Source organism: Microcaecilia unicolor, chromosome 1 (genome assembly GCF_901765095.1).
Source record: "Microcaecilia unicolor chromosome 1, aMicUni1.1, whole genome shotgun sequence".
Lineage (NCBI taxonomy): Eukaryota > Metazoa > Chordata > Amphibia > Gymnophiona > Siphonopidae > Microcaecilia > Microcaecilia unicolor.
This window is the reverse complement of record NC_044031.1, coordinates 261,773,811-261,800,656: the sequence shown is the minus strand read 5'-3', so window position 1 is coordinate 261,800,656 and position 26,846 is coordinate 261,773,811. Positions and strand designations below refer to the sequence as shown.

Sequence of the window (26,846 nt, the reverse complement as noted above, 5' to 3'; positions counted from 1 at the left end):
TGTTTATCCTAAGTGTCACCTACCCTCTTAGTGGGAAAAAAAAGTTTTCACACATTCCTTAGTACTTCTTGCCTTCTACTTTCATATCACCACCTCTTGTCTTTGGGCTTCTCATGAATATTTTGTCTTCTTCTACATTCCTCAAGACTGATAGATATTTGAATGTTCCTACTTTTTTTTTCTTGCTATCTAAGGCTTCTAGCACAAGCTACGTATACACTCCAATTTAATCAGTATCCTTTGAGCACTGTGCTATTTTGACACCCATATTTACAAAGTGTAGTCTCACCAGAACTTTGTACTACTACTACTACTACTACTATTTAACATTTCTAGAGCGCTACAAAGTGTACGCAGCGCTGTACAAACACAGAAGAAAGACAGGGACTGTCTTTCTTCTGTGTTTGTACAGCGCTGCGTACACTTTGTAGCGCTCTAGAAATGTTAAATAGTAGTAGTAGTAGTAGTACTACTATCCTATACTACTAAGAATGACACCAAATTGTAAATTAGTGAAACAAAAGATTATCACAAGGATGTCCAGATGACATCCATTCCTTCCCCTTTCATTTTTTTATGGCTACCAGTTCATGCTTTGCAAACTGGAATGTGGCTTTCAATTTCTATGGTGTAGAAATATGCTACTGCATTCTCTCTTTTTAAAGCATTACTGACAACTTTATATGCTGGTAGAGCTCAAACTTTTTATATATTTTTTAGAACTAAGTGGGTTTAAAACAGCCATTATAAATTAGGATACGTCAGTGAATCTAAACCCAGTTCTCAGGATACAGCCAGCCAGTCAGGTTTTCAAGATATCCCAAAGTGAATATGCATGACATAGTTCCATATACAAACAGAAGCAGTGAATGCAAATTTTTGTCATGTATATTTTCTGCAAACATTCTAAAAACAACTGGCTGGGTGTGCTCCAAAGATTGTTTTGAGAACTACTGGTATAGCTGATGTTGCACACAAACCTGGAACATAGCCACTTTTGTCCCTAGGTAAATTTATTGTAAACATTTAATACAAACAGCCACTGGAAAAAAAATCTAATACAGATGTGGGCTTTAAAACCATTTTTCTAAACAGGATGAGAACCTGAAAAGTTGTTCAGTTGTAACAGGTGTTACTCAAGAACAGATGAGCATGTGGGCATCATCATCTAACAGTCTGGGCTGGGGAGGGGGGGGGGGGGGGGGAGTGGAGCTCCCTAATGCAGAGCTGCCAAATTACACAACTCCAGGAAGAAGACTTTTTGGCCAGTCCTGGTTTTGGACTTGCATCCCTAAGCACTGTGGTATCTGTAATCTAATTCTAGAAATCAGTGCTGCCAGTCCCATAGGGCATCAAGATGGGCTATCAGAAATCCAAAGTTGGACCTAAAATCTCCCTCCTGGATATGGGTTCCTTGGCAGTTATGTGAAAGTATTCAAGCAGTTTTTGAGAGACAGGAAAAGGTGTCTTGGGCTTGCCCCTACACTACACAACAAACCTCTTCTACTTAATACCATAAGACCTTTAAGTAGAGTATCTCGTAGAAGCCAAAAGCATGTGATATGTTGAAGAAGATTCAAGTAACAAAATGTTAACCTCTCAATACCCAGAACATGAGGATCAGGAACTTATCAAAATGCCATACATTTCCTTGATTTTCCGTGAAAAACTCAGAATTCCATGCTCTTTCTTTGCAACATTTCAGTAACCATGCCTTTGCCCGTACATAAACTTGAATGTCAGAGACAGGGTACACACATCAGCATGTATGAGTAATGTATGGTATACACACAGTATCCAGAAAAAAACAAAAAAAAAAACGAGACCCCGCCCCCAGCATTTTTCCAAATAAACCAAAGATGTCCTACTGCAGTGGAAACTTCTTCTTGAAACCTGAGACATTTCTGAGTACTTTATGTTTTTAACAGGATGGAGCTCCAGCACACCAAACTCACAAAACAGTTGAGCTCTTAATTAATGAATCCCCAGAATTCACTGAGCCCAACAGCTCCATGGTGTTGAAGACTTTGTGAATGTGTCAAGGTTGAAGGACACTTTGAACACAAATTATGAATTTATGAAAAAACCTTATTATACTAATGTACTTTCAAAGGTCATACTAAATGTCTAAACAATTAGAAAATGCAGCCATACAACATGGTGTCCAGAAAACAGGACCTCTTACAGTTTCAAAATATTTTCCAAGGTGTTAAAACTGAGTATGCTGTACATTACATTTTGCAGTATTAGTTTCTAGTCAACAGAAAAACCACAGTTGCTTACCTATTTGCAATTTAAGCCACATTTTCTGTATTCCCTCTCCTCATTTCTACCTGGCTAATTGTGCAATTCTGTTGAGTTTCTGTTCATTTTTGATTCCACTATATTTTAAAAAATGTTGTATTTTGATATTTACCTGGGCACTGCATTTGAAAACTTTTAAGAGCTTTTAAAACTGATTTTTTTGAACTATGCTTCTGCCCATCCCCTACCTGGACCTTTGTAGTTGGATTTTAAAAGCAGAGGTGTGGCTGGCCTCCTGAAATAGGAAAGCTGAGGGTCACCACATGGTCTTTTAAGATCTACCTTGTGCTGGAAACCTCATATTTTCTGCATTCCCTCTCCTCATTTCTACCTGGCTAATTCTTACTTCAGTGCAATTCTGTTGAGTTTGTTTGCTTTTTATTCCACTGCATTTTAAAAACTGTTATATCTTCACAGCTAGCACAGCCCACAGGTCTTGCATCTTAAGCCATCCTACCCTACACCCCTCAGCCCAAACAGCAGTTTAGTAAGGTGGTTAATACAGCTTTGGAGACAGCTTTCACAACAAATACATTCTGCAGATACTTGGTTGCTTAGGCCCACCCCACCCCAAGGTAAGACTTGCTATATATTTTGTCTAATCCATTGGCCAAGTCCCTATCGAATAATGGTCTCCATCCATTCATCTATGCTGATGATATTACAATCTATATCCCTTTTAAACATGATTTATCAGAAATCTTCAACGATATCAAAAATGGATTGAACATCATGCACTCTTGGGCCAACTCATTTCAACTGAAGCTGAACACCGATAAAACGCATTGCCTTACTCTCATCCCAGTACAACAATTATAAACCCACAACTTTATTCACTCCAGAGCATTCCCTTCCCATCTCTGATAGTCTCAAAATACTAGGTGTCATTATTGATAGAAATCTCACACGAGTCCCAAGTCAACTCCACCGTAAAGAAAATGTTTTATTCAATGTGGAAATGAAACAATGGTATTAAGCCACATTGATTACTGCAATGGAATCTATGCAGGATGTAAGGACCAACTCACAAAGAAACTCCAAACGGCACAAAACACAGTAGCCAGATTGATATTTGGTAAGACACGATTCCAAAGTGTCACACCACTCCATGAACAATTGCACTGGCTTCCTATCAAAGAACGCATCTCTTTCAAAATCTGCACCTTAGTCCATAAGATTATCTATGGAGTAGTCCCAGATTACATGACTGACCTAATCAATCTCCCAATTAGAAATAGTACCAGTTCATCACGGTCTTACCTGAATCTTGATTATCCAAACTGCAAAGGACTAAAATACAAGACAACCCATGCGTCCAACTTCTCTTACATAGGCACGCGCCTGTGGAACGCTTTACCACAAGTGGTGAAAACAACTTATGATTACCTAAAATTCAGAAAGTCATTAAAGACTCACCTATTCGGAAGGGCATATTCAACTTAAATGACAACCCTGCAACACTTCACTATTAAAGATCGTATTGGACATTAATGAACTCTTTTACCTCAACCCAACTTGATTGAATCTTACCTTCCCTATCCCAACACAACATATCTTCCTTATCCCAATACAACATTTTGTACCTATCCTGTACTGGATTTGGTGAATGCCTTCACGGTATTATGTAAGCCACATTTAGCCTGCAAATATGTGGGAAAATATGGGATACAAATGTAACAAATAATAATAAATAATAATAATCCACTGTTTATATCCAGCAATTAATTCTATCTTAATTGCATCTGTCTTTTGAAAGCAAATTATTTCTGATTGCAGCAATTCTCCAGCTTTCTGCTTGATCAGGTGTCTTTCCTGTTTTAGATTAAAAGGATCTCATTTAACATTGTGACAGTCACATCCAGGATAGTTGGGTTAAGGCAGTTTCAGTCTGAAATACAAGTCCCAGAAGGCATTGCAGGCAAGCAGCCAGGGGGTGAGATGAGGAACCTGGACTGGACTCCTAGCTGCAATAGGGGAAGACATGGGTGTAAGCTGGCAGGACGTGTAGATTGGCTGCCACTAGGGGGAAAGAGAGATAGGAAACCCTGTGTGCAGTAGCTCATCATTAGTCTAATGCTCAACTCAGCTGGTATGGGTGTGGGGGAAGCTAACAGAAGGAGAATGATTGGTTGTGAGAGCAGAAGCCAGGGATTGATTAGGCAGGTGGGAAGGAGTCCCAAGGAGGAGAGAAGCAGAAGGAGAGAGGAGAGAAGCAGTGGCAGGCTGAAAACCCTTGGGTAAGAGAGGTCCCTAAAGTACTGAAGCAGGCTGAAATCCCTTGGGTGTGAGGAAGTCCCAAAAGTATTCACAGGCTGAAAATCCTTGGGTAAGGGAGATCTCTAGAGTATTGAATTTACCAGTGAAGCTGATGCAGGGTGAAATCCCTTGGGTATGAGGAGTCCCTAAAGTATTGAACTCTCCTGAAGGTAAAGAGAGTAGAAGGTAGAAACTGCTGCTTTGTGATTTAACTGTAATGATGAACTGAAAGAACAGCTTCTATTTGGAATTGAACTACTGCTTATTGTGCACTGGATAAAGAGCCCAGACTAGAGCTGACTGTGAGCCTGTATTGAATCCTGATATGTGCTGATAACCTATTGCTTAAAGGGGACTATTTGCCACACACTTTCAGGTGGCTTACATGTGCTTAAGATTGAAGGTGAATGCTGCTGTTGGAACTGTGTATCAGGTCTACTAGAAACCTGCATGGAATAAAGTCCTTAAGAGTGAAGTTGATGGTGGACATTTATTTCTTGACTGTAGCGGGAGCCTGTGGCTGGAGGAGATTGTTCTATCCTTGGCTGCACTTAGAGGTACCTGGTTACAACATATACACCAGTTTGTTACTCTTTTATATACCTCTAATAGAAGGATATTAATTTACCATCTCCATCCATTAAAATGGTTTCCAATAATAGGCAAGGATGTACACTGAACTATGTACAACCACAGAGTAAATCTGAACAAGTACATAGATATCTCACAATAAATTTATCTGCTTCCTGTATCCCTCGGAACAGATGTAAGAAAAAAATTGGTAGCACATTCATTTCCTTTGATTCACTGCCACAAAAAGCTACTACTCTTGAAATATGGCAAAACACCACCAAGTCCCTAAAGCTGCAGCTCCCATTACAGCTATTGCCCCTGTCCAGACTGAATGTCTGGTGCAAGGCAAGATTCTGGTTTCATGTGATAAATGTATGCAAATTGAATCCCTCATGAAAAGTACAAGAGAGGAGGTGGCAAAACTAAGAAGCATCTGTGACAACCTGAAATTCGTTTCAAAGATGCATGCTGAAACATTGGGGATCTCCAGCAGAGGGAGAGAACATCTTAAGCAGAAAGAGGACAGCTGGACACGGGTCCCCAGATCCTGTATAAATCAATCCCCCAACTCCATCTTCTGTTAAACTGAAGCATCAGTTTGCAGCCCTGGAGGCAGAACAGCTGAAAACATCTCAAGAACAAGAGGGGACTATGATCAATAAGCCCAAATCCGCTGGATCGGTAGCCAATAAGAAGCAAAAGGTAGTGGTTGTTGGCGATTCTCTTCTGAGGCATTCATCTGCCAACCACACATGATGTCCATGGAGGGTTGCTATCTGCTAGGTGCCAAGATTCAAGATGTTAGCAAAAAGATTGCCTAGACTCATCAAGCCTACTGATCACTATCCTATGCTGTTCATCCCTGTTGGCACAAATGATACTGCTAGGTATTCTACTGAACATATCAAACGTGACTTCATGGCTCTGGGTCACAGGGTAAAGCACCCAGATGCTCAGGCAGTGTTCTCATTGATGCTTCCTGTTGAAGGAAAAGGCTGGATAAGGGAAACTCGCATCCTGGCGTTAAATGTGTGGCTGCGTGGATAGTGCCAACGTGAGCGCTTCGATATCTTAGACCATGGGATGATTTTCCAAGAGCTACTGAGCAGTGATGGTGTCCATCTTTCAAGGAAGGGATGAAGTGTCTTCAGTAACGGAGTGGTTAAAGTACTAAAGAGGGCTTTAAACTAAATTTACTGGAGATGGGTGAGAAAAGCCCCAAATAACTCTCAGGAAGGCAAGACATCAAATACCCTTATAGAAAAGAGGGGGGGAGTAACATCTGGAGAGCCTTGTATATCAATGCCCATAGTATGGGAAACAAATTTCTAGAGCTAGAAGCTGCAATGTAAGAAGCAGACTTGGATTTAGTGGTGGTCAAGGAAACGTGGTTCACGGAGAGCTACAACTAGGAAATAGTTATACCTGGCTATAATCTATTCAGGAAGGACAGGGTAGGAAAAAAGGGCACAAGATTAGCATTATATGTTAAGAATAATATTCAAGTGACAGAACAGCAGGACGTATGGGGTAAGGAAGAAGCACTATGGGTTAAACTGGTATGAGGGAAAGGAAAATATATTTACATTGGTGTAATATACAGGTCACCTTCACAGTCAGAAGAAATGGACAGAGACTTAATTGAAGACAGCCACAAAATAGCTAGGAAAGAGGAAGTACTACTGATAGGTGATTTTAACATGCCAGATGTCGACCGAGGTGTCCCTGCTAAATGGTCATCTAGAAGCAAAGCAATCTTGGATTCTCTACAGGAAGAATTGTTTCAGCAGTGGGTAATGGGTTCTAGATTTCAAAAGGACTAACTCTGCCAAGATGTGGGAATTTTATTTTAGGAAAGAGTTGGTTGGATGGGAACAGCTGAAGGAAGAACAGCAGTAGGCGAAACTGAAAGAAGGTATTTTAAAGGTGATAAACCTTTATGTTAAAAAATTATATAAAAGTAAGAGGAAAAGATGGCAACTCTGGTTCTCAAAAGTAGAAGATGAAAAAATAAGGGAAAGAAGGTTAGCCTTCATAAACAAGACAAATCTGAAAGAGGTCAGGCAAAAATACCTGAAAAAGCTAAGAGAAACTGGAAGAACTGTCAGGAATGCAAAAAGGCAAATGGAAGAAAAGATAGCTGATATGGTAAAATTGGGAGACAAGAAATTTTTCAGATATATAAATGACAGGAGGAAGTGCCATAATAGCATTGTGAGGCACAAAGCTGAGGGGGAGGAATATGTAGAAGCTGATAAGGATAAAGCTGAACTACTATATATCATTGAGGCCATGGAAAGGTGAAAACCTTCCCTATTTCTAGTTTTGATTTTAGTATAGCTATTTTGCTTTTTTTTTTTTTTTAACTGGGCAGACTTAAAAGTTGCAAGACAGCTATAAATGTATTTTTTCTGAAAACTACTACTACTACTACTTAACATTACCTTTCTAAGGCTGTGGTTTGACATTTGGCCTATGCTAACTTGTGATAAGTTGCATGGCAGCAACTAAGAGTCAGAGACTAAGGACACCTGCAGTATCCTGATAAACAATCAAAAGGAGAAGTGGGAGTGGGTAGAATTATAACTCCAGCAAGAGGGTGTGGACACTATAATGGTGACTTTAACCATTATCTAATGAAAACTTATGCTTCTACGAGAGGCCTTAAAACTGTCTATGCAATTAGGGAATAAATGATAGAAGTTGGAAGATGGTAGGAAGTGCTGGCACAGGATTCACCATAAAAGGAAATAGAATATTCTGGAAAGATACATAGTCATTAGGTAGAAAGGGTAATTATAATTAAGATAATTAAGATAATTAAGATAATGAAGAAAAGAAGAAAAAAAACTATTTAAGAGGAAACAGAACTGAGGATGGTGAGCCTCAATGTGTCTACATTAGCAGGTGGACATATTGACAGCTACCAGGGAAAACTCAGCTTTTATTTGCTACATATTATACTCTATTGGGATTTTATTTGTTGATATTTCAATAATTACTGATTGGCTTCTTTGACTATTTGAATAAACATTTATGTTTAATACTTATTTAGTAGCCAGAGTTTTTCTTGCCTGGGGTCCTGCCTGGGGGGAAGATTTCTCGAGGGTCCACCCCCTCCAGGAGACCTACACTGCTTAACAATTACTTCTATTCTGTGTTCACTGATGAAGACTGGGGATAGGACCCCAGAAAACAAATGCAAATGGGGATGAACATATGGTAGACTGGGACCGATTTTCAGAAGGCTGTTCATGAGGAGCTAGCTAAACTAAAAAGTAGACAAAGCGATCGGGCCTGATGGGATATATCCAAAGGTGATCAAGGAGAGGTTCTGGCAGCTCCACTGTCTGACATCTTCAATGCTTCCCTAGAGTCTGGAGTGGTCCTGGAGGACTTGAGAAGGGTGGATGTGGCCCCTCTGCATAAGAGCAGACCTGTCCATCTAACCTCAGTGGTGAGCAAACTAATGGAATGCTTCTAAAGTGGAGGATTGTGAGGTTTTTCAAATTGAATGGACTGCAGGACCCGAGGCAGCATGGCTTCACTAGAGGCAGATCATGTCAGACAAACTTGATTGATTTCTTTGAATGGGTGACCAAGCAGTTGGTCTTGGGAGGTGCGCTAGATGTGGTGTACTTGGATTTTAGCAAAGCCTTTAAGACGGTTCCACACAGGCGACTGAAAAATAAACTGAGGGCCCTCAGTATAGGACATAAATTGACTAACTGGGTTAAAAATTGGTTAAATGGAAGGAGACAGAGTAATGGTAAATGGAGCTTGCTCCGAGGAAAGGGCTGTTATCAGTGCTGTACTGCAGGGTTTGGTCCTTGGGCCAGCTCTTTTTAACATCTTTGTGAGTGACATTGCGGAATAGCTTTCTGGTAAGATTTGTCTCTTTGTGGATGATACCAAACTCTATAATAAGGTGGACACCCTGGAGGATGCGGATGGCACAAGGAAGGATCTAGCAAAGCTTGAAGAATGATCCAATAAGTGGCAACTAAGATTTAATGCTAAGAAATGCAGGGTCATGCACTTGGGGTACAAGAATCCAGGGGAGCAGTACAATATAGGGGGTGAACTGCTTCTGTGTACGAAAGGAAAGCGGGACTTGGGGGTCATTGTGTCTGGAGACCTTAAGGTCATCAAACAGGTAGAAAAAGTAATGGTCAAAGCCAGAAGGATGCTTGGCTGTATAAGGAGAGGGATGACCAGCAGGAAAAAAAAAAAAAGAGGTGATAGCGCCCTTATTATATCTCTGGTGAGGCCCCATTTAGAGTACTATGAGCAATTCTGGAGACCGCACCTACAGAAGGATATAAATGGTTAGAGTCAGTCCAGAGGGCAGCTACAAAATTGGTACGTGGTCTCGGACATAAAACATATAGGGAGAGACTTAGAAATCAACATGTATACACTGGAAGACAGACAGGAGAGAGGGGACATGATAGACGTTTAAACGCCTCAGTGGCGTTAAATTACAGAAGGTGAGCCTTTTTCAAATGAAGGATAACTCTGGAATGAGGGGGCATACGATGGAGTTAAGAGGAAATAGACTTAACAGGAATCTAAGAAAATACTTTTTCACAGAAAGGGTGGTGGATGGGTGGAGACGAGGACTGTCAGAATTTAAGAAAGCATGGGACAGGCACATGGGATCTCTTAGGAAAAGGAGGAGTTAGTAAGTCAAAATGGATCCAGGTCCTTCATGAGTGCTGGCTCCTGGCTAAAGGAGTTCAGGACCTCTTTGAACTAGAACTGTAGATCTGAACAATTATCAAATAAGGATGGTGTACCATTGCCGATGGGGCCAATCTGGTGTTACCATGACCACAAGACACAGATGTTTCTTCACCTTCCAAAGGATTCACTCTATCTGGGGCCATGGAGAGAACACAGAGGCTCCACCTCTGGCCAAGGCTAGAGAAGGGCAAAGATTTCCAATAAACCTCTTTCTTTCCCACAGCTGAAGAAACATGGACACTGTTCTGGCTGGATACCATCTGCTGAAGTGAGGAAGGCCCCAGCAATTCATTATGATCTGAAAGGCCAAAGGACAGCATTCCAACTCTGGGGCCATGGAGAGAACACAGAGGCTCCACCTCTGGCCAAGGCTAGAGAAGGGCAAAGATTTCCAATAAACCTCTTTCTTTCCCACAGCTGAAGAAACATGGACACTGTGTTCTGGCTGGATACCATCTGCTGAAGTGAGGAAGGCCCCAGCAATTCATTATGATCTGAAAGGCCAAAGGACAGCATTCCAACTCCACCAGATTCAGGGAGTGTCTGCTGAAAAAAGTCACCTGAACACTGTTCACTCCTGCTATGTGAGACACAGACCATCACCAGATGGCATTCTGCCCAGGAACAAATTCAGCCTCTCTCTAGTGCCACAGCTTCATTCCTGGTCCCACCTTTCTTGTTGAGGTACACCACCGAGAGGGAACAGATGCACCGGATTGTAAAGGGCATTTATCAGAAAGGCTGCCCCAGACTCTAAACAGGCCACTTCTGGCAATACTGACATTTGCTGTGCTCACTGTAGAACGGCCTTGGCCACAGAGCCACCACAGATAGAAACCTGAATGCCAAGAGACCAAGTGCTGAAGGCCTGCTTGAGTAATAACTCCACCTTATGGTCATGGGAATCCTTAAGAGCTGAGCTTCTCTACAACAGGACAGTAGATCCTCCTGCACAAGGGGACAGAGCTTCATGAAGGAAGGTGATGGCTCTGCAGCTCCCAGCACCAAAGGAGTCTGAAGCTCACTGCAGCACACCTGATTTTGACAGTCTAGCAATAACATGGCCACTGTTACTGCCCAAACTGGCTCCACAAAGGAGACATGGGAGACTGCTGCTTGACTTCTACAAGCATCCCTATTATATCCAGAAAAACCACAGGCCCAAAGTACAAATTTCTTGCACACTACTGATGTGCCAGCTACCTCTTATTACACAGCATCTGCCTTCTAACATGAACGCTGCTGGAGGTGTTGAAAAAGATTCCCTACTGAGGAGAAAATTAGTCAGCCCGGAGCCTAACACCGGCATGCCCTAGTCAGCACACGCCTGCCTCCTCATTTAGTTAAGCTGGAGACAAAAAATTTGCTATCAAATTGCCTCAGCTAAACACCTCTCTTTTTTCAACTTTAAGTATTTAGGGGCCAATGCCCAGAAGTGAACACAGGGACTAGAAGCCATTGGCATCAAACTAGCGCCCACGTTTACTGGCGCATAATGCTCAAAAGGCTCTACCGCAGGAAAGAAAGAACATGCCGGACAACAATGCAAATAGAATGCAGATGTAGGCAAATGAGGCCATTTCTTACTACCCCCCCCCCCCCCCAAAGGCTCAGACAACAGCATAGTCAAAAACTGTGCCCTTAACACCGAAAACCTAATGCCTGCTCAGAGCTGCCATAGGGTTATTGAAGAGAGGACTCGTGAGGAGAAGAGAGCGGGCAAAAAGAGAGTGCTAGGGAAGTAGGCTAAAAGTTGTCATGACTTCTTCCCATGGGTCAAGCTTCCTGAGATTATCGCCCTGTTTGAGAGCAGATGGTTGGAGGGCTCCCAGCCTGGATCCGGTTTCAAATGTGTCTGCTCCCGGCAGGACAGATCTATTTCCGCTAAAGGCTGCAGACTGGCCCTGGCTCCCTCTCTCCCCAGGGTGAGCATCAGCCAGGCTGGAAAAGATTCCATCCATGTGGCAGTGGGGCAAGGTGGCAAGCTGCAACCTGCAGCTCTTCCTCCTCATTCCCTCTTCCCACGGCCAATGATTCTACACCCTGGACTGGGCACGAGCACAAGAGCTTTGCCTTACTGTGCAGCTCTTATGTGCATGCCCCAAGGACCATCCTCCCCCTTAACTTCCAAATTTCTAATGCTCAACACTAAGAACGCGCCTATATTTGCATCTTATTAGCGTTGAGCATTAGGGAGCTGTTCTGATGCGCTCTTCAGTACAGCGCCGGAGTTTTGAGCATCAAGGCCTCAAGCAAAGTTGACAGAATTTAGGATGAGCACACAGAAGTACTTTGTTATGATGAAACTAAGTGTACAATTCTTATGTGACTGAGGCTTGAAGTTTGTTGACTCATCTAGTCAAATTAATTCCTATTAAAAACATCATCTTATAGATGAGAATCTTTATTTATTTATTGCATTTGTATCCCACATTTTCCCATCTCTTTGCAGGCTCAATGTAGCTTACAATACATCATGAGTGATGGAAATATATTAGAAAATAGACATTTAGTGTTACAGAAAGATCTTGGGCAACAAGATAATGATAAAACATAATATATGAATAAACAAGCAGATATTGTTAGATAGTTCTGAATATATGTGGGGTGGGGGGGGGGGGGTTGTGTATATTCACATTGGTTGGTCTTTGTAGTATACCTTGTTAAAGAGATGGGTCTTCAGTAGTTTGTGAAAGTTCATTAGTTCATAGATCATTTTTAAGTTGCGCAGTAGTGTGTTCCATAACTGTGTGCTCAAGTAGGTAAAGTTTGACGCGTACATTAATTTGTATTTTAGACCTTTGCAGTTAGGGAAGTGCAGATCAAGGAATTTGCAGGATGATCTTTTGGCATTCCTGGGTGGTAAGTCTATCAGGTCTGACATGTAGGCTGGTGCTTCTCCGTGAATGATTTTGTGAACTAGGGAGCAGATTTTGAACGTGATGCGTTCTTTAAGTGGGAGCCAGTGTAATTTTTCTCGTAGGGGCTTAGCACTTTCATATTTTGTTTTGCCGAATATGAGTCTTGCTGCGGTGTTCTGGGCTGTCTGAAGTTTTTTGATTATCTGCTCTTTGCAGCCAGCATAGAATGCGTTACAGTAATCTAGATGACTGAGCACCATTGATTGTACCAAATTGCGGAAAACAGTCCTTGGGAAGAAAGGTCTTACTCTTTTTAGTTTCCACATTGAGTGGAACATCTTCTTGGTTGTGTTTTTCGCGTGGTTCTCGAGTGTTGTGTGTCGATCGATGGTAACGCCAAGAATTTTTAGGGTGTCTGAAATTGGAAGGTTCAGATTTGGTGTGTTAATGGCTGTAAATTTTTTTCTTGTTATGTTGAGAGGTGAGTATTAGGCATTGAGTTTCAGCCGAAATGCATTCGCCCAGGAATGCATAATATGGAGGACTTTGGTTGATTTCGTTGGAAATTTCCTGTAGATCTTGTTTAAATGGGATGTAGATCGTTACGTCTTCTGCGTACATGTATGGGTTGAGGTTTTGGTTTGATAATAGTTTGGCCAAGGGTATCATCATTAAGTTGAATAGAGTCTGCGAGAGGGGGGATCCCTGTGGGACTCCGCATTCAGGTATCCATGTGGCTTGAGGTGGACGAGTTAGATGTCACTTGGTAAGATCGTGTGGTTAGGAATCCCTTGAACCATCTGAGAACGTTGCCTCCAATTCCGAAGTACTCAAGGATGTGTAGTAGTATTCCATGATCAACCATGTCAAAAGGGCTTGACATGTTCTTTCCAGTTGCAATCATTTGTTTGAATTTACTCATGAGAGTGACTAGTACTGTTTCAGTACTATGGTTGGACCGAAATCCTGACTGGGAGTCGTGGAGTACTGAAAATTTATTTAAGTAGTTTGTGAGTTGTTTGGTCGCCAACCCTTCCGTCAGTTTGGTTATTAAGGGAATGGATGCTACTGGTCTGTAGTTGGTTAGTTCGTTCACACTTTTCTTTGCGTCTTTGGGTATGGGGGTGAGTAGAATGTTTCCTTTCTCCTTCGGGAAGATTCCATTTTGAAGCATATCGTTCAGGTGTTTCGTTATGTCTATTATAAATTGTTGAGGAGCAGATGTCATAAGGTTGTTTAGACATATATCTAGTTTGCAGTGAGATTTGGCAAATCTTTTGAGCGTTTGGGAGATAATATACTCTGATAGTGTCTCGAAATCGGTCCAGGTTCTGTCTGCTGGGTAAACGCCAGGGTGTGGGTCTAGACAGTCAAGGAGTTCAGCACAGTCGATGGTACTGATAGGTATCTTACTTCGTAACTGTATGATTTTCTCATTGAAGTATCTCGCGAGATTGTCTGCTCCTGGTGCGTCTTTGCTGTTGGTTGTAACTGGTGTAGTATCTAGTAGTTTATTCACAAGTTGGAAGAGTTTGTGTGTGTCCTTGTAGTTTGGTCCGATTACAGTTTTGTAATATGATCTTTTAGTTTGTCTTATGGTATATTTGTATTTTCTCTGGAGTTGTTTCCAGGCATTAAGTGTGGGGTCGACTTTCTTTTTATTCCATGCTCGTTCTAACCTTCTAACTTGTGTTTTAAGTTTTTTCACCTCTTCGTTGAACCATGGTATTGAATTCTTTCTATGTGAGGTTCTGGTTTGGATTGGAGCAATATTGTCTAATATGGATCTGCATCTGTCGTCCCATTCTGAGAGGAATTGGATTGTATCTGCTTTAATTGTCCATTTGTTGTAGTAGATCTGTTGCCAGAATATTACCGGGTCTATTTTTCCTCTCGTTGTGTAGGTTTTCTGTTCTTGTTCATTCGCTGAGCCTTTCACTCGCCATTGGAGGGAGATGTTATAGTGGTCGGCCCATGTTGCGGGTGTCCATTTTGTGTCTGTTAGTATAAGGTTTGAGTTAGGGGTCAAATTTGTGTGTGACAATGTCTAGTGTGTGTCCTTTGATATGAGTTGGATGTGTGTTTGTCCTGTGAAGATCCCATAGTTGTAGGAACTCTTCGCATTCTTGGGTGCTTGTTGAGTTGAGATCTTCAAGGTGCAGGTTGATATCTTCTATTATGATGAGGTTTGAGGTAGAGACACAAGTATTCGAGATAAAGTCCAAGTAGTGTGTTTGGGAGTCTTGCCAGTTGCCTGGCGGTCTGTAGAGCAGGACTGCGTTAAGGTGTTCCTGTAAGTTAGGGTGATTAATTCTTACCGAGGCAATTTCAAGTTGTGGCAGGATGGATTCGGCTGTGGCGGTAAACTCCACTTTGTATATTATGGCTATTCCTCCTCCTCTTTTTCCGTTTCTTGTCCAGTGGGTGATTTAGAGAGTTAGAGATGCAGATTCCATGGGCTCAAATGACAGTTGTAAGAGATATGCAAAAATTATACTGGGGTTTCCATGACACAGGAGGCTTCTGTATCTGTGATTTAACATTAAAAAGCCATTTCATGAACATGGAAATAAATGAACATCATGAAACAGTCAGTATGCAGACAAGAAAGCCTGAGAGTGCATCGAGATAAAAATAAATAAATATTTATTTGTTTGGATTTTGTACATACCTTTTCCAGGAAAGTAGCTCAGGTAAATTACATTCATGTATACTAGGGGGCTCATTTTCAAAGCAGTTAGCCTTCCAAAGTTCCATAGAAACCTATGGAACTTTGGAAGGCTAAGTGCTTTGAAAATACACCTCTAGGTATATATAATTTGATGAAGAATATTTGCAATGCAAGGTGACAAATGATAAAGGTATTATATAATGTCTTTTGGAGGACATCAAACAGTGTTGTAACCATTAGCAAAACACCAGGTGGAAAATCGCTTGCATTTAAATGCACATGCTCATCTGTTCGAATTCTTGTATTGGCATCAGCAGATTCACAGAAAAACACTGCTCACTTACCATGCTGTTAGGCCTTGTAATTTAAGCAAGGTGAGTGTGCTATGTTTGGGGGCGGGGGAGCAAGGTGAGGATGTGCCATTGGGTTTTGGGGGAGAGGGCACTGAAAGCCAAGACTCTGCCATGGGAATTTGGGCATAACAAGCTTCAGGGTGTGCTAGGGGTGAGTGGGAGAGATAGAATGATAGATGGGGAGAGGAGGAGAAAGAATAAGAAGTGGGGGTGAGTGCCTGTGGAAGGGAGAAAGAGGTGGGGGTACTGCAAGTAGAAGACTTTGGGGGAAGAATTAGGGATATTGCTGGGAGTTAGAAGAGGCTAGAGCTGAGAAGGGAAAAGACAGGAGGGAATTTTAAGCCTTAGCAAACGTTCTGTGCAAACACACTACAAACAATGCAGAATTTTAAAATATTGTGAACAGAATTCCCTCTGGAGTAAGGGTTTGAAGGCTACAGAGGCACAGGAAACCAGTTCTGATGAGGTCTGTATGGTACTGAGAGAATCATTGTGGTGGGCCTGCCTGTAACTTGTGCAGGGTTTTTACTATTCAATAATAAGTGGATAAGTGCAGGGGAATATAACGTTCAGTTTATAGCCAGCACATCCCTCACTAGTAGATCCAGGAATGAACACAAACTGAACAGAGGGATTACTTTCCATTTTTAGTACTGGCAAACAGGTTTATTTGAGGAGGCTCCAGGCCTGAGAAATATCCTGGAAGGTTTTATGGTCTAGAGCCCTCAAGTAGGGCTGAAGAACTGTCTGCTATCTGGTTCATGGTCCAGAGCCCTCAAGTAGGGCTGAAGAACTGTCTGCTATCTGGTTCTGACCAACCAAGATTTAACCAGCCTGAATTATTATGTGATGACAGGCCTAAGTCCTACATTTCCATTGCTTTAGTACATGCAAACAGAACTTGTTTGATGACAAGAACATATCAACCTGATTGTCCATCTGTGGTAAGATAAATCCTGAAGAAAATCTGCAAACATTCAGAAGGAGTAAAACATCACCTTAAGCTTCAGATGGACGAGGAACATTCATTTTGCTTGTGACCAGGTTCCCTGTGAGGGTCAGCGGCTAAGGTGGGTTCCCCAACTGATGTTGGATGACATTTGTTCAGTTCTGACATAAACACTAACATGGTTGGCTCAAAGTGAAGACAAAACCGTAATTGATATATAATGAGTGCACTGACTCTACTGGAAATCTTGAGATCCCACTGTGGTTATCTTGTTTTGATACAGACAGATGACATTATATGAACTGCAGCAGACATATGGACAAATTTCTGCAACTAGATTCTAGCAGTTACCACTAGGGAGTACTGAACTTTCTAAACAATGTACTGGTGTCGGGCATCTCTCTTGTGGCAGAAAAGCTTCCGCTTTTCAGAATAGCTCCTATGAATTAAATTGTGTTTGTAGGTTGAAATGTTGGCCTCTCAAAGTTGATTAAAACACAAGCCTAGGTCTTTAAAGAGACTATTGTTTCATCTCGAGAGAAAGAGTGTGTATTCTCAAGGAAGCTGCTAGTTCTCAATGTATGGAAAAACGATGTCCCTACCTGTGTAAGTGAACTGCAAATACCAACAACCATTTTGTCAAAATTCTGGGCCCCTAGAAAAACTAAAGGACAGGACTTTGCATCGGTAGTGGTCAATGTACAAAAGGAATTAGATATTTTCTGCAGTTAGGATGAACTTAGATGCCATAATTAGACATCGTAGAGATCCAGACAGCACAGCCAACTTCCTTTTGTCAAGAAGGGACAGAGAATAGTACATTTATTTTGAACTTCTTTGGGAAGAACAAATTGAGGTTCCTGAGGTCTAAAATAGGACATAACTTTCTGTCTCTCTGGCAATCAGGAAATATGGAACAGAAATCCTGATTTCCTTCTTGAGATGAAACAGGTTCAATAACATTTTACTGTAGGAGTGCCACATCTTTCTAAAGCAAGTAGGCATTGATTCAAGGTAGCCCCTGCAAGAATTGCTGCTAGTTTAGACTGACAGGCTGGATAATGGTGTGCATTTTGTTTACCCATAAGTTATCCTATATATCCTACATAATAATTTGCACCTCCGTCTGGATGCCTGGGTTCGTAACACACTTCTCTCATTGGTCCGCCCTTTGGATGATGTCACAGGGCGGACCAATGGGAAGTGAGAGAGAGGGGAAGCCAGCACCAGCCACCGGAGGTCTCTCTCTCTGTCCCTTCGGAGTACAACGATGACCTGGGAAGGGAAGCCAGTGCCAGCCGGCGGAGGTCAGTACACAATCCCCCCCCCCCCCCCCCCCGAGTTCCAGCCCCCTCCCCTCCGAGTTCCAAGGCCCCCTACCTCCTTCCACTCCCGTCAGAGTTCCACCACCCCGTGCCTCCATCCCCTCTCTCTCTGTGCCCTCCGAGTGGAAGCAGGACGTGTGCGTCTGCCCCTCCCCTTCGTAAGTGACGGCTGTTATTTAAAACTTCTTACCTCCTGGTCCGCCAGCAACAGTGAAGTCAAGCAGGCACGGCGCTTCAGACTGCCTTGTTTCAGCTCTGCCTCTGGCCCCGCCCTTCCGCAACAGGAAATGAGTGCGGGACCAGAGGCAGAGCTGAAACAGAAGCGAAGGCAGTCAAGCGCCGTGCCTGCTCAACTTCACTGTTGCCGGCGGACCAGGAGATAAGAAGTTTTAAATAACAGCTGGTACTTATGAAGGGGAGGTGCAGCCACACACATCCTGCTTCCACTCGAAGGGCAGAGAGGGAGAGAGACGCGGGGGTGTGGAATTCGGGCAGGGGGTGCATGGAACTCGGAGGGCAGGGGAGGGGAGGGAGGGGGTTCTGGAACTGGAGGGCCGGTCCTGGAACTCGAAGGGGACGGGGGTCCTGGAACTCGAAGGGGAGGAGGGCCTGGAATGCAGAGGACAGGGAGGGAGGGAGGGGCTATGGAACTTGGAGGGGAAGGGGCCTGGAACTCCGAGGAGAGGGACGGACACGTAGGGGTGTGGAACTCCAAAGACAGAGACCGAGGGAGGGAGAGCTGGAACTCCGAGGAGAGGGGAGCATGGAACTCCGAGGACAGGGAGGGGGGCCTGGAATTCACATGACAGGGAGGGAGGCAGGAGGCCAAGCTGCAACTGTGAGGAAAACATTGCTAGCGCCCATTTCATTTACCATTTTTTTTTATTATTATATTTATTGATTTTAAATCATATCACAAGCATTACATCTTGTTAAGAAAAACAGAAAGAAAAAAACATTTTTCAGTACATTATTCTGCCAACATAATTCAACTTCTTTCTTAGACCACAATAATTGTAGTGGAGGGGCCGAGATACATTAGGAGTAAATCAAAAGAATAAGTTGGTTTTTTTTTTTTTTTTTTAGAAGAAATAAGGCCTGGATTCACCCACAAAACATTTATATTGTGAATAACATGTTCTTAAACTAACAGAGGATCTATTTGTTCACTTTCTTCAAATCTATGAAATTTCTCAAGTGTTCAGGATCTAAGAATTGATATTTATTTTCCAGATATTTAATCTGACATTTACAAGGATATGCCAGTATAAAATTAGCACCTAATGCCTTGACTTCGTCTCTCATTGCCAAGAACGAACGCCGTCTTTCCTGGGTAGTCTTCACTACATCTGGATATATCCGAAGAGTTTCACCATAAAATGGTTTAGCCAAATTTCTAAAGTACAATTTTTTGATCATGTTCAGATCTTGTTCAAAGACCATTGAAACAAGGAGAGTTTGCCTCTCAAAAATCCCATCATTAGAATTTTCCAAGGCGGCCGATAGGTCCTGCAATCCTTCATTCCCCTCTATTCTCCTTTTAGGAACTGGTAGATAATATATTTTGTTGATTGGCGGTATTAAGTCTGAAGAAATAGATAAATTTTCAACAAGATTTTTTAAACAACTCAAGAGCATTAATTTCAGAGGAGCGGGGGAAATTTAAAATCCGGAGGTTCAAACGCCTATTGTAATTTTCGATATTCTCAATTTTACGATGAATGATTGTTTTATCCTTAATCAATAAATCCGTTTTATTAGTCAACAGTGAGATATCTTGTTGAACCTGCGTTTTATTTGAAGAAGTTTCCTGTTTCAATGCCTCGAACGCAATAGTTAGCGAATCCAATTTACTCACTATTTGTGTAGTCTCCTGAGCAGCTTGACTAACTAAGGATGTTAAAGACCGAATCGCAGACGAAATAGATTCCAATGTTGGCGCCATGTTCTCCCCCACCACCTTTGGAGTGTCTCCGCCGACTGGTAATTCTTGAGCAACGACTTCCGAATGCTCCTGGACCTCCAGACGCTCCCAGGCAGTTGCGGGGCATGGCGGCGGATTCACTTCTGGCGAGGACAATGATGTTTCTAAACCTTGTGGGGTTAGTGCTCCTTCACTTTCCCGCACTGCAGGTAAACGTTCGCCGGTCATTCGTGGGATGCTTGTGGCAAATCGGTCCAGCGTCGTCTGAGTCGTCGTACCTGAAGCTGTCAGCGGTACGCTTCTTACGACGCCCTCTTTTACTATGAGGCATATTCTACGATAATTTCCAGGTAAAGTGAAGGGAATTCAAAGACGCTCCGATTACCAACAAGTCTAATCCACCATCTTGGAAACGCCCCAAGACCTGTGCTTTAACCACTGCACCCTTCATTTACCATTAGAGTGAATCATAGATTGACAGTTAAAAGTTGGGGTGCTAAGGTATCAGTTTTAGCCAAGTAAAATTCAATAGAGAGACAACATTGCCTGGGGCTTTACCCTTAGGTAAAGATTTCATTGCTTCTAATAAATCAGAAAGAGTGATGTCTGCTTCTAACTTGGGAGTTTTGCAAGGCTATTACTTTGGGGTGAGCAAGGTTTTCCATAAAATCCTGAAAAAATAAAATCAAATTTATTTCAGAGCTATACAGTGACTTATAGTAATTTTGAAATTGAGTTGCAGTGTTTTTATCAGACAAGAGATAATTGAGCAAGCAGATGTCCAGACTGGGGCCCTGATGCACAAAAACTCTGGCGTTGTAAAGAAGAACTGCGCCAGAAAAATATAAGAATTACCAACCAATGCTCAACAATAACAGCATGCAAATTATATGCACACTGTTAGTTTTGAGCATTGGTCAGTAAAAGGGTCTGAGCATTCCTGGTGCATTCCCACAAGAGCTGTGTGGTAGGCATAGCTCTTGCAAACCAATCCCCTTCCCCAACCTTTCAAACTCCGACCTTGACCCCCTCAAAACCTTTAAAACTTCCCGACTCCCAAACCCCCCTTCTGGAAACAAAAAATCCCTGGTTGTCAAGTGGACCCCTCTCTTGCCCCACCCTCCATGCAACTCAAAAGCCATGCTGGTCTAGTGGCCTGATCCCCCCTTCCCTCCCCTTCACATACCTTAAAGCATTAAAGGCAGGAGGGCAGAAGCAATGCCTTCTCCCTCTTGCCTCTGGGCCTGCCCTTCTCAAAATGGCAGCCCACATGCCCTAACTAGTGCATCAAGATGCACTAGGAGGGGCTAAGCACCATATAAGGAGGAAAAACTCTTCCAATTCAGAAAAGAAATGAAAACCTACCTCTTCAAAAAATTCTACATCTAAATCACAAAGATATCGCCTTCCTTTCAAATCTACCTCTTCAAAAGTATATGAATAAATATCACAAAAACTCTACAACTGAACACAAAAGCTACTACTACCATTTCCTCTTTAAATCTCTCTTCAAAATGTCTATGAATAACCACATGAACCGCATTGCACAACACCACTGTAACTCAACCAAAATGTAAATTGTAAGCCACTTTGAACCGAAACTTGTTTTTGGATAATAGTGGGATACAAGAATGCATAAATTAAGTCTAGGGTAGGGCAGGAAGAAGCGATCACCAGTCCTTCCTGCCCATGCTGGCTATGGGCTCAAAATGGTGGCCATGACCTCTACGAAGTCGTGACTGCCAGTTTGAATCTGGAGTTGGCACAGGCAGGAGCAACTGCGGATCGCTCTTACCTTCTCTATCCTAGACTATATACATACACACCATATTCTCTCTAATAATCAACAAAGCTATTATTAGAAACAATGGGTTTTCTGAAGTCTAGAGTGGACTATTAATGGAGGCACTATTTCTTTCCTCCACCTTCCTCCTCCGCAGTAACCAGCATTGCTCTCCTCTACCCCCACGATGACCGGATCTTTCTCCTTACTTCACAGTTATGGTACTTGCCAGTGTGGGGCCTTGAGAACTTGTGCATGCTCAAGGTCTCACACCGACCCAAAGCCAGAACCATGAGAAAGTTAAGAGGAGGGATCTGGTCCTATGGGGCGAGGAGTGGAGGAAAGCAATGCCAGTTACTGCAAATTCTGGGAAGTGGGATATTATTGGAGGAATCTAAATTTGGATTTTAATATGAAATTTACAGGGGGGGTGTTATGCTGAAACAGAGGAGTTGGCTATTTTAGAGAGAACATGGTATATAGTATTTTCCTAATCTCAGATGGTAGCCTATTCCCTTCAACAGCCGGTAGTCAGAAAACCTTAATTCCCTAACTTTTCCTTTAAAAATGGACCTATATGGAATTAACAAATGGTTCTGAAACATACACACATCTATACACATACATATGTATTTTTTAATTTTCTGTTTTGTAAACAGCGAATAAGAGACAAACTCTTCAGTGATACAAGAGTGCTTTCATGTCTGTTTGGCAGAATGGAACCCCCCCCCCCCCCCCCAGAAAAAGCTCACACATGATCAAAACTTTGTTCCATCCTGCAACTGTGCAGTGTCACACACTTGCATGCCTAATTAAATAATTTGTGCCCTTTAAATCTAAGTCACATATTTTGTGTTACATAGTTGTATTATAGATGCTTATACAAAACTTTTTAAAAAAATTTAATCAAAATTTAAAAATAAAAAAAATTCTCTTAATTGTAAAAATCTGTCAGTGGACTACTTCAAAATACTTATTACTGGCACACATTTTCAAATTTTTGTAACTGTTCTACCCACAAGGGTGATGAAGTGGGTTCCTTGTGCCTTCTCAAATTTCAGAAATTCTACATTTCAATATTCATTTTATTGATCCATGCCCTTAAATTTTAGGGTTAGGAAACATAACAAATCTATTATGCAGTTTATGAAAATGTGGAAATGTTCTACAATACTGCCATCTGGTGGATATATATTTTCAACCATTACATTCACAAAAAGCGAATGCTATAGTGTGCGTTTTTAAAGGAATATATTATGCTAGTTTTTTTCTCTTTCACAACTGCACTTCAGGTTACAATTTAATTAGAACAATAAACTCATATATAAAATTATCTTAAAGAGACATTTTATGGGCCAGCATGACTCAAGAAAAGACAAAGATGACCAAAAGAGGTAAGAATGTCACTGTACTCAAACCAGTTTACTGATATGATCCAAGACAGCAATATTTTGGAAAATGCATAAAAACCAAGAGATTATTAAAGAAATGTGCATAATGAAGTTAATCCTTTTGAAATGGTATATTATTACTATATTTCTTGTCTTTGTTATGCACATTTAAGTACACCTATTTGTTATCAGTAATGAACATACATTTCTTGTGAATGTTAAAATAAATGTGTATAATAAATTAAAAACTATCATTGTATACATACCTGTGTAATTAAGAGGCCCTAAGCTGGGTCAAGCACTAATGCAGCAAAACTGGCTTAATGTGGGACACGCTAAAGTTTTGCCATCTGCACGAACAAGTAAAAAAAAAAGGGTTTTGGGGGAGGGGCATGTCAGGGGTGGAGAACAGGCTTAGATGCGCTAATCAGCAAATGTGCTGACATTACCACTGTGTGGGAGTCCTTAGTGCCTCCTAAATAAGGAAGCAGTAAGCAGATTCTATAGTCAATTTTTTTTAAATGGCCACACACTAGTGCTAGTATTAGAGCAAGCTTTTTGACGGCCACGATAGAAATGAGTTTAACATGGTAAAGGCCTATGTAAGGATGCACTAAGACCATTTCTTAGCACAGCTTATTAAAATGGCCCCTAAATGTTTTAAATTAATTTTTTATAGGACCCCCAACACAGGCACATGCCAAAATATAGCCATGTCGGTCACATCAATTAACTGGCATCCTTATCGCCATTGGCCGTCTCCACCTTTTCTTCTAAGTGTGCAGTGAAGGTCTGGTGCTCTTCTGCGTGTTTTCTTTTCCAGTATGATACAGCAAACCAACACAGCCCGAAAGCTCCAACAATGTGCTGGGGAGGAAGGGAAGGAAGATTTGTACTGACAAAGAAACGAATAGGAACAGTCTTGGAGACTTCCCCCAAGCTCTTGGGCTGACAAGGGTTCCTCAGAGCTGACTTGACACACTGACAGTGATAGGAACATAGTGGACAGTCCACACTTGGAAATCTAAGGCTGAGTAAAAAATATGGCTATAGGTGGAGTTTAAATGAAAGACCATCAAATATGTGTAAAGTTAAATATTTAAAAGAATAACAGGTTATATATGTTGTTAATGATCATCCTATTTTAATTACTGTAATTGGCACTTTAACTGGGTAATACTCTGAGGGATTGGGTTGATGCTCATGGAATAATTTATATAAGATGCTAGTGTGTGGTTAAGTTTGGCCCTCAATCTCCAGTGCCCATATGGATTTAAATGGACCCCATTTAAACATGAGGCGTTAAGCAAACATAAGAAACTTCCTATGAATTCTGAATGAGCTAATGCACAGGTGTCCCTACTCCTCATGTAGCTGATGCCCTCAATTTACACTGCAATAGAAATACCCTGCTATTGTTCTGCACTTTCCATTGTGTTACAAAATAATCAGGAACCACGATTCTCTCTCTTCAGCCTATATGGCAGCCTTGCATCATTGCCCTAATTTCCACTAAGAAATGGGCCACAATTCAATGTTGTTGCAAGACAAATGGCAGTAATGTACATTTTGACTAGTCTAAATGTTGGATATATGTGATAGCACACTGATGGCAGTTTCGATGAGAAAGGGCAGCTGTATGTTTAGTTCGGGTACATCAGTAACGGAGAACAGGTGGGCTGTGCTGCACACATAGGTCATGAATGATAGCTATATTGTGGCCCATTTCTTAGTGGAAATCAGGGCAATGATGCAAGGCCCCAGATACCAAAAGTCTTCCAGGACAACTTTTACTATGCGGGTGATCCCCAACCTATATATTCAATGTTGTTGCAAGACAGATGGCAGTAATGTACATTTTGACTAGTCTAAATACTGGATATACGTGATAGCACACTGATGACAGTTTCGATGAGAAAGGGCAGCTGTACGTTTAGTTTGGGTACATCAGTAACGGAGAACAGGTGGGTTGTGCTGCACACATAGGTCATGAATGTTAGCTGTATTTACTACCTGTAGTTGGAAAAACCACAGAAAGGCAGTATATTAAGTCCCATTCCCTTTCCCTATCTCTTCCAAATTGACTTGCTTAGATGGGTGCCAGAGTGGCTTGCCTGATTCCTCATAGGGGAATCACCTTGCAAACAGACTTCCTCTTTTCTATAGCTTTCTTGCCATTGCTACTTGCAAAGTATGCTTTGAAAAAGAAGGCCTATCAGCTCTCCTCCAATAATGGCCTTCTGCATTCAGAATGTTGTTGATTCTCAGGCAATTTTAAATGGTTAAAGATCACAGATATCTGCAGGTTATTCAAAATACCACCAACAGATAGAAACACACTCTTGCGCTACTCTAGCCATCACCCAGTTCCATTAAAGAATGGAATTCCAGTAGGCCAGTTTCTATGCATACGTAGAATTTGTTCACATAAAGACGATTATGTACAACAGGCAATACAGATGAAACAGAGATTTAAACAACAGGGTTACCCAGCTAGAGTTACACACAAGGCTTTTAAATGTGCATATAACATACAGACAATGGCGGTTTCATAAGGGCAAAGATACAGAAGAATCGCATATAACATGAATTTTTACTTATGTCCCGCACACTAAACACAACACAAATACGTAAGCATTGGCCTATGCTAGGTATCTATTCAGTATTTAAAGAAACCCCGAGATTTACTTATTGATGTGGACAAAACTTGGGAGAAAAATTAAAACACAGAACATCACGGGATTTAGTCTTCTAGACTAATTGTATCATTAGCTGTCATGTACCTCAGATGAATGGCTGTTAGATCAATTGTCCATTAGATGAACTGTAATTAGACAAATTATTGTGGACCCTCTTGGGAGGACTCTAAAAAGGCAGTCAACTATAGATTGTCCCCCCCACCTCAATCATTCCAACTCCAACCCCTAGGACAGTGATGGCGAACCTTTCAGAGACCGAGTGCCCAAACAGCAACCCAAAATCGAATTATTTATTGCAAAGTGCCGGTACTCATTATGGGCGGAGTCACCACATATGACTCCACCCCTATGATAGCCACACCCCTTACACCAGCCATGGCGCATATAAACAGACATCATTGAAAATATTATACTAGAATAGGAGAAAAAAATAACATGATTTTTTTTCATTATAAATCATGTCTGTAAGCTGTTACAGCTCCAGTATACCCAGTGCAAAATAAGACAGCAGATGTAAATTCTCAAATTCGACATATTCCAAACACTAAAATGAAAATAAAATGATTTTTTCTACCTTTGTCGTCTCTGATTCTGCTGCTCTCTTAACTCCGTTTCCAGGGCTTCCTTTCCATTTCTTTCTTTACTTTCCTCCTTTCTTCTTCATTTCTTGCCCTCCATCCAAGTCCAGCCACCCTCCTCTCCCCTCCAGCCACAGATGTCCAGCCACCCTCCTCTCCCCCCTGCCTGCCCACCCTCCCTCCCAGCACCAGGCAGGCCTCCCTCCCACCCAGCTCTGCCTCCCTCCCTCCCAGCACCAGGTCTCCCTCCCACCCAGCACCAGGCCACCCACCCACCTAGCACCAGGTCACCCTCCCAGCATCAGGCCTCCCTTCCACCCACCCAGCACCAGGCTTGCCTCCCTCCCTCCAAGCACCAGGCCTCCCTCCCATCCAGCACCCAGTAGCACCCAGCACCAGGCCTGCCTCCCTCCCTCCCAGCACCCAGTAGCAC

At 42.0% G+C, this 26,846-nt stretch overlaps 1 protein-coding gene across 1 annotated transcript in view; it reads right to left on the bottom strand.

Annotated features, from left to right (window-relative positions):
* The window catches only part of STT3B (STT3 oligosaccharyltransferase complex catalytic subunit B), a 284,604-nt gene that overhangs the window by 90,939 nt on the left and 166,819 nt on the right, over positions 1-26,846 (bottom strand). The gene's annotated exons all lie outside the window — the stretch shown is intronic.